Raw genomic sequence first — 13,566 nt, 5'->3', positions numbered from 1 at the left:
CTCAAAGAAGGGAAGAGTTAATCAATGATGGGAAACCTCCGGTTTATGGTCAATGTCTTGTGCTCTTGTGAAATATCATGGTTGTTGGAGTAAACTTCTGTGTCAGGATAGCTGTGTTCTTTGATGGAACTGCTAGCCCTTCGAGGAATGGTAGATTTGATCCAGTGCTTGCCAGTAGGATAGATGGCCTCAGCTGCCTGACTGTTCCCATGTGCAGCTGAGCTGTGGTTCATACGGCACTTCAACTCTCCCAGGAATGCCTTAACAAGATCTTCTGAATATCGCCACAAGTCTGGAAATGTGTCTATGATAAAGACTTTCACCTGGGGATGAGAAGGTCAAATTAGGTCCTTCATGGTCTGCATGATCTGGTTAGAAGCCAAGGTCTACTTTTGGACAAATGATCCAGAGATAGTTACTTGCCATATTCAAAACTTGGTTTTTTAAAAAGTGATGCTCAACTGTCCTCTATACTCCATGGCTCTTTAACAGCAATTTTTTAAAATTGATTTACTATATTTATACCCCGCTTTCTTCCCAATTGGCCCCCAAAGAAGTTCAGGCCAGCATACCTGCTTCTCCTCCTCTCCATTTTATCCTCACAACTCTGTGAGGTAGATTAGGAGAGAGAGTGCGACTGGCCCAAGGTCACCCAACGAGCTTCCACATGGGCCTCCCAGATCATAGTCCAACACCTTAATCACTGGTCCCAATGAGTGTGGCCAGTCCTTGTTGGGTCCCCCCCCCCACTTATTCATTTGGTAAACTGATGAACAAATATTTTGCAGTGTACCTGGGGGGTATGCCTAAAAAACTTACCTTGTTTGTGGGTGGTCCAGTATCACTGTCTACACATAAACATGAGAGTGTCAGGTTTGCTGTTAAAAGTAAATACAAGGTAACAACAGAGCAGTGTAGTTACCTGGTTTTAAATGACATGAACTCCATGTGGCATATAAACAAGTCAAAGTGAAGCAAACGATTGGTGGCAAGCATAGCGGTGCAGCAAGTTTCTACTGGCCCACCGTGAATGGCTGCCACTTGTGATAAGGCTGACAGCTTGAAAGGACTAGAATTGTAAGACACACCAGTAAGGAAGGAGTTAAAACACGTAAGAATTTAACAGTAACAGTATGGTATGGATATTAGCCAGAGCTCAGCAAGGGTGAAAGGGAGCATAGACTGCTGCATGAAATGTCAACTGCAAGCTGGAAGTTGAATTCACTATTCATGATATTTGGCCAGAACCAACACTCTAATCTATCTATTGCATTTTATTACACCCTTTCTCCAAAGATCTCAGGGTATATAGGACCCAGCAATCCTATTGCACAAGGATTACTGATTGTTGCACACACATCATTGATCTTCCTTGCCAGAATCCATTTCCAGCCCTAGGAAAATTGATTCCCAGGGGTGTGGGACCTATATGGGTCAGTGGGTTTCAGTAAGGACAAAAAGAAAGAAGCAGAATTGCTTTATCCTCCTCTTGTCATTAGCTCTCCAATGACAGAAGAGACATGTCACCTCTGCTTCATTGCAGCCCACCAACATGTCTAATATTCCAAGTGACCCCAGCAGTCTATTTCTCTAGGATCATAAATAGCTGCTTGGGAGACCGGAAAGCTTGTAAGAACTATGACTGTTAGCATCTTCCATGGACAGATCACTGGATCCTAATGGCTCTTTCCTCCATATTAACAAAACTGGCACTTCTCAGGATTGATACAATAATTGACCCTAAACATTTCTGGAGGATTTGTGTGTGAAAGACAGACACCACTTTTGTTGGACAGCATTAAATATTTGCAGTAAAAAAAACCCTCTTCTGAATTTTGTACCGTCTTTAAAGAAACGATTATGCTAAATAATTTTCTCAGTGTGTTAAATATATGTGCACAGGTATCCTTGATTTTCCTGATTCATTGGGATACAGAGTCTGGATTTTGGAGGTTGTACTTAATTGTGCTGTGAAAAACCCAACCCTTTTAGCTCTTTTAGTGCAGTTTCTTGTCACCTGGTGATAAGCAATCATGAGGTATAAGTGTCAGGAGGTGCTACTGACATAATTCTGAGGCTTGACAGGTATTTTTTGAGACTGCTCATGAGTGTTAATTCCATGTACATGGAGCTGTCCTGGTGTAGTTTTCAGGTCTCGGTCTTCTCCCCTACCCATAAGACCTTTGTGTTTGATTTAGTGTATCACAGGGCTTGTGCGGGTGACTTTAATTTTCTCTGCATGAAATTGCACACCTGTAGTATCCAGACTGGAGGAGGATACAGGATTAAATCAAACAAATAAAGGAAAAAATAGCAGCCCATCGGCAATCCATTTATCCATTTCTCCTCTGAGTTTGATTGTGTCCCTGAAACTATTGACCTCTGTATGTGTGGGGCCCTCATAGCTGACTTATGGTGACCCCGGGTGGGTTTTTCAGGGCAAGAGTTGGTTTGCCACTGCCTGGCTCTGCAACCCTGGTCTTTGCTGGAGTCTCCCCTCCAGTCACTCACCACGGCCTCTGTGTGATGCAAAAGTGTGGTCAGAAAAGATGATAAGCACCAAGCCAACATGGAGCAAAACCTGCACTCTAATGGGTTCTGAGAAGTGCAAGGAACAACCCCTTCAACCTTCAGCCCCCTGGACACATTATTATGACAAAGTGTTTCTCTGTCCTCCCCCAAATCCTAGCTGTTTGTCCTCTTGTTTCTTTTCCACCTAGCTGGTGCTGGGACTGATTGATTTGGAAGGACATCTGGCCATGCTGAGGAAGAGGCCAGTCCAGTCCCCTTCAGCCTCCTCTGCTGATGTGGCCTGACAAGTGGATTTATGCTGAAAATGTGGATTTATAACATGGGCAGCATGTTGGGAGGGGAGAGAGTGGAGAGTATTGCGGGGGTGGCTGAAAAAAGTCCACAGGAGCTGACAGGCGGCAAATGAAGATGAAACATCAGGCTGCAGCCTGCTGTCCCTGTGGGGTCTCTCACGTGCACCTGTCTAGGGAGATACTAGAAGGGAGCCAGCCGTTTTCAGGCTCAGAGAGAAGGTGTATGCTTGGTAGGTTTTCCATTCTTCAAAAGAAAGGTGGAGGACAGATGACTTTCTGTTTCAAGCAAAGAGAGAGAGGAACCATACGAAGTGTCTACACAACAGCCTTTCTTTGGCAAGTTGATTATTTTGCTCATGGCTGAAAAACCCTGAAAAGCATCTCTCAGCAGCTTATTTTTACCTGGTGGTTAAAGATCCAAATTTTATCTGCCCAAGTCGTTTTTGTGCTAGGAACATTATTTTTAGTTTTGCTGGTTACTAGCAGCACAGTTCTGAACTAATCTTTAAAATTATTTACTTCGTTGTGCAACAGTGGCAGGGAATGAGCAAAGGTTGGATCCAGAGGTAATTTTCTGCTAATAGAACCGGAGGATGGGGGCATTTTTGGCATTTCCTCTCTTCTGCTGTGTCTCACCAATTCTCCCTTCACAGTGTTCCCTGAATAAGCTGGATGCTGGCACATAATTGAAAATGGTGACCATGAGGGGCTAAGAGAAAGAAAATGATGCTAATGTGAGTGGGACTTTCAAAAATACAAACTTTCCCTGTTGCTAATAAACTTCAACTGTGGTTTTTTTCTGAAAAGATTGTAATAAAGCAAGTCTGTGAGAAAGCTTACCAAGGATAGAAAAACCTGGCAAATGGGTAAGTAGAAAACAGTGTTGTATGGATGCTGTAAAAAAAAATGCTACAGTTTGAAAGCAAAGACAACCAAAAAAGTCCATGTGGAATTAGCCCTTAACTCCTTTTTTTGAGAAAGCAAGTAACTAGCTTGGTAGATCATAGAAATACAATGGATGCAGTATATCTTCATTTCAGCAAAGCAATTCTCCCATGATATCCTCGTGGACTACTTGGTTAAAAGTGGGCTGGACAGTGCAACTGTTAAGTGGATTCATAGTTGGTTGAACAGCCATAACCAATAGTTATCAATGGTTTTGTATCAAACTGGAGGAAGGTCTCAATAGTACTTTGTCTTAAGCCCCGTGTCGTTCAATATCTTGGATGAGGGTGTAAAGTAGATACTTATCAAAGCAACACAAACCTGAGAGATATAACTAGCACCAAAGAATACAGAGTCAAGATTCAAAATGATCTTGACAGGCTGGAACACTGGGCCACAACCAACAAAATGAATCACAGCAATGATAAATGGAAAGTCTTACATTTAAGAACAAAAAAAAATCATAGGTACAAATATATGATGGAGAAGACTTGGCTTGACAGCAGTACTTGTAAAAAAGAATCTAGGTGTCTTACAGTGAAATCCTAAGCAGAATTACTCCAGTCTAAGCCCATTGAAATCAATGCTTAGACTGGAGTAATTGTGCTTAGGGTACTGTTAGTTGATAAGCCAAGGATGAGAAGATAAAAGAGCAAATGCAAGCTTGAACTGTATTAAGAGAAGCGGAGTGGCCAAATCATGGGAACTGCTAATTCAAATCTACTCAGGGGTCATTTTGTAGAAAAAGAGCTGGAGGAACTCATTAGCATAACTCATTAGCATATGTCACATCCCTTGACAGTACCGGAAGGGTGTCATTAGCATAACTGATTTGCATATGCCACACCCACTGACATCACCTATTCTGGCTGTTTTGGACCCAATTCTAGCCATTCAGGAATGAAATTGGGCCCAAAATGGCAAAAAGGGGCTGAAAATGGCTGAATAGGGGCCCAAAATGGTCAGGATCGGGCTTCTGCTGAGTGGGAGAGTGATCGACCACCTATCAGAGACCCGATCTGGGCCGTTTCGGCCCCAATCCAGGCTGAAACAGGCCCAAAATGGCTGAGGGTCAGGTGGGCAGGGCCACCTGACCTGTGACCTCTTTGGGGAACTGCCGGAACTGTGTTCCGGTGCATTCCCCCTCGAAATGAGCCCTGAATGAACTATACATTGGCCAGACCTCATCTGGAGTACTTTGTTCAGTTCTGGGCACCACATTTTAAGAAGGATGTCAATAAAGTAGAGCATATTCAGAGGGGGGTGACTGGGATGATGAGTGATCTGGAAACCAAATCCTATGAAGAAAAATTGAAAGACTAATTATGCTTAGCTTGGAGAAGAGAAGAAACGGGCCGTTCTCACACTCACCCCGGGAGATCGCGCAAACTCATGACATGAAGCATCTTCCTAGCACGATCTCCTGGCACAATCCCCTTTAATGACCCGATGACATCAGAAAAAGTGCCATTAAACGGGATTGTGCCAGGGAATCACACTAGGAAGATGCTTTTATGCCATGAGTTTCGCACTATCTTCCAGGTGCGTGGCCGTGAAAAACGGCCATGATCACTATTTTCAAATATCTGAAAGGCTGTCACAAAGAAGATGGAGCAGACTATACTCTCTTGCTACAGAGGGCAGGACTAGAACCAACTGGTAGAAATCACAAGGAAGTAGAGGGTGGCTAAATGTTAGAAGAAACTTCCTAACAGTAAAAAGAACAGTGGGACAGACAGCCTCAGGAGATGCTGGTCTTCTATGGAGCTCTTTAACCAGAGGCAGGCTTTGTCATAGGGTATTGCTGCACTGAGCAGGGTGCTGGACAAGGTGAACCCCAAGGTCTCTTGGCTTTTCGCTATTTGCTCCTTCTTTACAAGCAAAATCATTCAGTTACCTGTTTCTTCTGCCATTTGTAATTGGGTGGTTCATACTGCATGCTACGAGGCTCAGTACTTGATTGGTGAGTGCAATTTAAACAATGCTGACATTTGATATGAACAGAGCTCCCACATGGGTAGCACCCCCACCCCCCATTGGCTGTGTCAAGAGTAGTTTTCTGGGTAACTGCCTCTGGGGCAGGCAGGGGCTGCCGCCACCACCCCCTCCCCCGCTGAGCCTCACCTGAAGAGGCTAGCGATCAGGTGAGTTCAGGTGAGGGGGCAGCTGGCACAAATCAGCGAGCTGGGTTAGCCGCCACCCCATCTCCTTACCTGTCAGTGCTCCATCACTTCTTACTGAGCTGGAATTTCAGAGTCAGATAACCTGCTAGGAAATTTGGGTGTTGGGTTATTGGGTTAGTTGGACATTATTGTTTGGGTTATTGTTAGTTGGACATTCTGGACTTTGCCCTTCTTCCCTTGAGCGAGTGCAAAGTTCTCCCAGTTTTCCCACTAAGTCCCACCAGTGCACTCAGGGCCCGCCACCATGAGTACCCATTCTCCCTCCTTGTGCACAAAGTCCCCGCGGCAGGAGGCTGACGGGCAGAGCCTCTGGCCATGTGCTCACCTACCTGAGGTCACGAGTAGCGCAGCCGGAGGTTTTATAGGATGCATGGGCAGATGATTGGGTGCGGGGAGGGGGGCTCCCATGGATTTGCCTCTGTGGTAATTCCCATCCTATGCTCCTTCGGGCTGTGGGGGTGGGGCTGGGCACCGGGAGAGGGGCCTGAGTTTTCCCTGTTTAATAGGCACCTATGGGCTACACCTCCTTTTTTCATGGTGTAACTTTCCACTGCTGCAGGGGGCATTCCCAGACCTGGAGTGGCTTTGGAAGCAGACTAACTCGTGGCCTGCCCCCTGCCCCGTCCCACGCTGAGGTGGGAACTTGCGTCTCCGCCTGGCCGCCAAGCGTGCCCATCGGCAGCTACACATCTGCAGTAGTGCGCCTTCAGCGGGCACCAGAGAAGAGGTGTTTATGTTGATGTAAGAGCAAGTTCCACCGGCGTAAGCCTTAGTTCACTCCCTGAGCACTTTCCACCACCACCACCCCTTAGGAATGAGCTGTTTATGTATTAATAGGCTGAATAAATGTGCGCTCATTGATAATTTTTTCTATGTTGATGAAAATAGAGAAAACAGAGCATTTAATAAGTCCCCTTCTTATCTAATAATGATATGATTCTGTGGGCCAGGTTAACCCACTGGTCGAATTACAGTGGAACAATGCACAACAAGCTTATTTTTTGTGGTGCCTGTGTGCTGTCGTGCACATCTCGAAACTCCATTGCCTGCAATGGCACGGCTAGAACAAAAGCCACAAAGCTGATTTAGGTTCTGTCTATAGAAGTCAAAACAAACACTCAAGAGAGATTTAAAGAAAGGTGGCTTACTACCTTCAGATCATCCAGTCACGCTTAAGACTGTGGTGACGTAAGCACAGGTTATTGCTGTCTATGTGCCAGGAGGAGATTTGGAGGGCAGGAAAATAAGCCAGGTCCTCAGAATGGGCAGATACTTCATCTGGAGGTGACTTTCTATTCCCAACTAGAAAGGTCTTCAACAAACACCTTGAGACTGGTGGGTTTCCAGCAACCAAGGGGAAGGAAGTTGCTCTCTTCTTGCCTTTTGTCAATTATTTTACTGGTCCAGCCAGTTCTAGGAAATAAACAGCACCAGAGTCTATAAAGTCAGTAAATGGCAAAGCTGTCCGTTGAATTGTTAAGAATTGGTGTGGGGGGGGGGCAGTCTGCAACTAAGCCTGGTGCTGACTTGCCTGGCTCCAAACGCTGGTACCACCAGGAAACGAGTGTTTTTTTAAATTCAGAATTAGCATCTGCCAGTTGTAGGGTTGCTAGCTTCCAGGTGGTGGCTGGAGATCTTCCAGAATTATAACTGATCTCCAGGTGACAGAGATCAGTTCACCTGGAAAAAATGGCTGCTTTGGAGGGTAGACTCGATGGCATTATACCATTCTGAGGCCCTTCCCCTTCCCATACCCTTCCCTCTCCAGGCTCCACCCCCCCCCCCCCCCAATCTCCAGAAATTTCCCAGCCTGGACCTGGCAACCCTATCCATTTGTGTTGTGGTAAACATTTTGGTTGGAAACAGGAGTACTTTGGAATATGATCTCTTGGGAATGGGGATGGAAAGGCCCGGCTTTCTGAGGAGGCCTTTTCAGAATTTCTAAGGAAACCTTTCTGCGGTTTCTGTCAGCTGCAAGCTGAGAAGAAATGTTCTACTCTCAGAGCGGCCAGTTTGGCCGTTACAGCTGAACAAAAGGGCTGTGTGTTGGGGGACTTTTTGAAAGGGGAAATATTGGCTTTTCCACTGTGGTGGGCAGGGAAAGGCTGGCATTTTCTACCAGAGTGAGGAATTGCCTCAATAGAGTCTTCTATTTTTCCCCGCTGCTCATACACACAGTGGGTTTTTCTCAGCTTGTGTCAACAGCCCACTTAGTGAATGGAACTCTGTTAGCCAGCTGGGATTAAGGCTGTTCCAGCAGCTACCGAGAAGATTGATTCGGGGCTAGACCCAAAGAAGCAAATGAAAAAAAAGTGCCTGGGGCAAAAGCATTTGGGACAGATTAGGCCCGTTTCCTTGATATAGAAGGGCAGAGTGGCAAGGATGGAAAGGAGATGAGACCACCTCTTTACTCCTGTCAGACTTAAAACCTATTCAAGAGAATGTTGTTGTGAACCTGGTTCTGGGAGACAGGGAAGCTAACATGGAAGAAATTGCTCTTACCTTTCTGTTAACGGAAAATTTAGTCTCAGTCCAACTCATCATGAGCCAATGGGTTTCCCCTTCCTCCCACATCCCTTGAGAGAGTGATGGATCCTGTACTTAGGTTCCATCTACACATTACAAATTCCTCATGTTCCTTGAAAAACAACATGTGAGTTTTGTTCCTGATTTGAAGAATCAGTCAAAAGCTCCCCATACACATGCATTCTTTGGGGTGGTCCCCATCTTATGGAATGACCTACTTGAAGAGGTCAACAAAGCTCTCACCCTCCTGACTTTCTGCAAATTATGCAAAACCAAATTATTCAAAAGGGCTTTTTTTTTAGAAAGTTAATAAGGCTATGCTGTAAGGAAATGGCTCAAAGAGATTATTTGGAAAAGGGTTAGGGAAAGGGTTGCCAGGTCCCTATACCCTCCCAGCAAGAGTAGGGGGATGTGGCACTTGCCTCGTGCTGGCGGTGTGTTCTCCCAAAAGTGACATTGTCGCACTGGCCACAGGAGTGGTCCCATGCTCCATGTGGGGCTGATTCAGCCTGTTTGGGGGCAAAATTGATCCCAAACAAAGTGCGGGTGTGCTCCCACGGCCAGCATGACAACGTCACATCTGGGAGTGATATCATCACACTCTGTGCAAGCGTGTGTGCTGTGATGCCTGCTAGTGGTGGGCAACCTCTGGCAGCTTGCCACCTCCTGCTAGTCGCTGGTGAATCAGTGGGCAAGGGTGCAAACCCCCAGATGTTTGCCCACCATGGTGAGAACCCTAGTTAGGTACTGTAGACTATATTATTGTGCACTGTCTGTTGCTGCAATTATGTAAATGTGCTCCTACTGGTATCTTCTGTCATTTATGATGTCATGTTAAATTGCTCATGCTTTGTTTCAGTTCTTTATTGGATTTGTGCTTGTTTTTTTTAAAATTTCTACAACTCACATCCTACTGTATTCTTTACTGAATGTCCTAGCGATCATGTTGACTTAAGTCTCAGTGAGAAAGGCAATAACGTAAATTATTTTTTTCTTTAAAAAAAGCTTCTTGAAAATCTCCTGAGTTCCATTTCCTTTTCCAAACTCATCCTGATTCCAGAGGAGAAATGGGACATAGTCCCATGGAAATGTATTCGGTGAGTCTTTTGTAGAAGTTGTGCCATGTGAATTCCTTAAGTTGTGCCATGTGAAGTCTTCTAACAGAATGTTGAAAACTGGGAACATTTCCATTTTATGATAATGCTGCTGATTAGGGCTAGCGGTGGTCTGGTCTTACTATAAGGTATAGTAACCCTGTGAATGCATTTACATCCTGTCTGTACATGTGTTATGTACATAGGGGTGCAATTCCCCCACCTGGGGCAGGGGATCCCCTGCTCCCACCCTTCACCCCTGTGTCCATTTACTTGGCTGCTGGGGGGGTGCACTCCCCAGGGCGCCCCCCAGGGTGGTGCGGTATGCCCCCGGGCGGCACAGTGTGCCGCTGTGGCCTGAATCATTCCCCGCAGCGCTCCACAGTGAGCCTGATTTGGGCTGAATTGGGCCCGTCGGGGAGCGCAGGGAGTGTCCTTTGAAACGTGGGCTGCCCTTTGACCTGCGTGATGACTTCACTTCCCAGAAGTGAGGTCATCACACAAGCTGGGAGCATGTGCACTGCGCGAGCTCGCAAAGAGAGAATCCACAGAGGCAGCAGGGTAAGAGCCAGTACACCTGTTTGTAAGAAGGAGCCAGCATGCATTTACTTTACAAATTAAACTGGGGACCAGTATGTGGATAAATGTGGCGTCTGTATCGCATGTTCAGCTGTACGTTTGTTGGCTGTAACATGGGAATTACTCAGTGCACATGTAAAGATCAGATGTAAACTGTACACAGATGGTACATGTGCTCCCTATTACTTGTGAACAGGGCAGATGTCTAAGGCTGTAGATGCTGTGTGCAGCTGATGGTGAGGCTTTACTTAGCCTTCATTACATCTAAATAGTTATTCAATGTACTACAGTGTAAGTGAAGCAATTGCAGTGGCAAGGGGAAGGTAGTTGTGTCACACAAGTAACTGTCCATACTTAGCCTGTAAGACATACTTTAGTCAACGCTAGGGCCTAATTGCAGTGCAATGATATTAGCTGAGGCTTTTTTTTATCCTCTTCTAGAAATGTGTAACAGCCCTCTCCTTCCCTCCCTCAGGACACCAGGGACTGACTGTGAGTCTCTCTACACAAGACATCTTACATGGGGTCGCTCAAGTGACTTCCTTACTGTATGGTCTTAGATTCAAGTGTACTCTGTCTCCCTAGCAGTGCATGTGTATCCACAATGGGAGAACAAGTGTAAGATCTTTCACCTGAGCACCCCTGTGTAAGATGTCTTGTGCAGAGAGACTCTGTGTTGGTCAGATTTCCATTTTATGAAGTAGCCAGGCTGGCTTAAGTTCTGGGCAGCCCAAGCCCTTTATCTTCTGAACCCTAGTCAATATGTACTTTGTTTGGACTTAGTTTCACAACACTGCATGTCTGAAGGCATCTTGATTCCCTTCCTCCCATTGTGCCTCCTTAGAGAGGCGAGTTGTGTGGCAGCAGCTTGTTACGAAGGCATCCTGCTTTTAATTAACAAATTAAAATCATTGTTAACAATCCAGCCCCAGGGCTGTTTGGAGGCCTGCAGTAGCTGAGCATTTGTTCTGGAAACAAACATTAATTTTTAAAAACGTGATAAAATAGGGCCAGAGATTTATACATGTACATGGGCATGAACATGGGAAAAGAGAATACGCAGGATCCTTTTGAGGCACTGGTTATGAGACAAAAGGTCACATGCTGTTCTAGTAAGTGGAATGTGAGAATGATCAATATGTATATAATGTTAAGCCTGATTCCTGTATGCGGTGTGTCACTTTTTTTACCAGGAGGAGAAATCTAGGATCTCAGGGCAGGATGATCTGCATGAAACAATATAAAATAACTCTCAATCTAGAATGGCCTTTCATTTGCCCCCAAACACTCTGAATGCCCCAGATATGTAGATTGCCCTCTGACCTAAGGTCACCTTGAACCAAGAAAGTTCTAGGAGAAAGACCAAGATTGGCATGCCTCCTTATCCCTGTGGGTGGGGTTCCTAAACCAAAACTTGCTCTAATTGTCACTAGAGATGGGCACGAACCAAAATACGATCCAAAATTAAGCACGAACCAGGCTGGTTCGAACCAGGCTGGAAATTTGATGAACCACGAACCGCATGGTTCGGATTTTTTCCAGTTAGTGCCCATCTCTAATTGTCACTAAGAACGCCTAACCTAGAAGAAAGTTTCCAATTTGTAATTTGCAGGCTATTGAACAAGGTGAGTTCTATGTGAGCAGGGCTTTTGCAGGCCAGTCACACAGATCCCCTTTACAGACTACACAGGTTGGTAATTGGTCAGTGAGAGGCAGCTGAGCCCCCGTGGACCTTTGGGGGGGTGGGGGGAGTAAGAGGAAGCTGGCTTCACAATGGATTTTATCGGCTCATAAACAATGCCTGGGGATAAGCAATTAAAAGAAGCTGGAAAAGCATTGTAGGCACCCAAAGCTGGCAGAAGAGAAAGATTCGATAATTAGTCAAGCTTTCTGCTCATTGGTGGTATATGTTAAGGCACAAGATAAATTGGAAAAGACCGGGAAAACAGGGAACTTTTTTGCACTAAAATGCCCAGGCTCTACTCGTAAGGTTGCCTGGTCCTCTCACCTTGTGCCAGTTGTGTGGTGTTCCTCGTGCATCCGCGCTTTGTGCACATGAGCAATGATGTCACTTCTGGGGGTGATGTCATTGCGCCAGATGCATGAATGCTCCTGCGGGCGCAGGAGCGTTTGCATGGCCAGCACATTGACATCACTCCCAAAAATGATGTCATCACTGCCTGGGAGCGTGTACACCACACATGTTCCCAAGGTGCCTTCCAGTGGTGGGTGACCTCCAGGGGCTTGCTACCTCCTGCTGATCACTGGTGGGTTGGCGGGCAAGGAGGCAACCCTCTGGGATTTTGCCCGCCACCTGTGGGCACCTGGGAAGCCTATCCATTCTGGAACCTCTGAGTTTGCTTATAAAGCTGCACTTTTATTCCTCTCAGTCCTTAACTAAGGTTACAAACTCCAGTTTGGGAAATTTCTGGAGGTTTGGGAAGTGGATCCTTGGGAAGTGGGGTTTGGGGAGATTAGAGAGCTCAGCCAGGTATAATACCATAGAGTTCACCCTCCAAAGCAGCCATTTTTTCCCCAAAGGATCTGATCTCTGTGATCTGGAGATTGGTTCTCATTCCAAGAGAACTGGCCCCACTTGTAGGTTGGCCACCCTACTCTGAATGCTCAGGGTAGATTTCAGAAACCCCAGTACCCACTCTGTTTTTAGTGCAGTGATATATGTTGAAAGCGTATTTGAGTATTGCTTCTACTTTGAACTGTTCTTTATTGTTAGCTTTCCCCCTTATTATATATAGAGTGGTTACCTCTGTTTTGCAGTTTTTCTTCTAAGGTTATTGATTTGCATGTGGCAGTAGTATTTTCTGATAGCTTTTGCCCACAGGACAGCTTTTGACTTCTCTAAAAAATGAGCAACAAAAGAATACTCCTGCGTGTTTTCACAGTGCATCCCAGATTCCCTGGTATCTTTCCAGTTGTCATTCAAAAAAGGAGGCCACAGGAAAAAGTGAAGAACTGTAGCCAAGTATTCTCACTTCTGACATTCTTTTAATAGATCATTCAGTTTGATGTAGTGGTTAAGAGCGGCAGACTATAATCTTGAGAACTGGGTTTGATACCCCATGCCTCTGCTTGAAGCCAGCCGAGTGACCTTGGGTCAATCACAGCTCTTCCAGAGCTCTCTCAGCCCCACCCACCTCACAGGGTTATTGTTGTGAGAAGAATAATAACGCACTTTGTAAACTGCTCTGAGTGGGTGTTAAGTTGTCCTGAATGGCAGTATATAAATTGAAAGTTAACTCAGGCTTTATTACAAGCAACTGTGGAACAAGCTGGTGACAACTATAGCTTCCCCCTTAGCCCTCTAATCTGAAGCTGCATTTCCAGTCCCTTATACTAACTATAAGAGGGGTCCCCAAGAGGGCATCTGTGGGTGCCGTGGCACCCACTGACACC

This window comes from Eublepharis macularius, chromosome 4 (assembly GCF_028583425.1).
Source record: "Eublepharis macularius isolate TG4126 chromosome 4, MPM_Emac_v1.0, whole genome shotgun sequence".
Taxonomy (NCBI): Eukaryota; Metazoa; Chordata; class Lepidosauria; order Squamata; family Eublepharidae; genus Eublepharis; species Eublepharis macularius.
Note: the sequence above shows the minus strand (reverse complement) of the source record.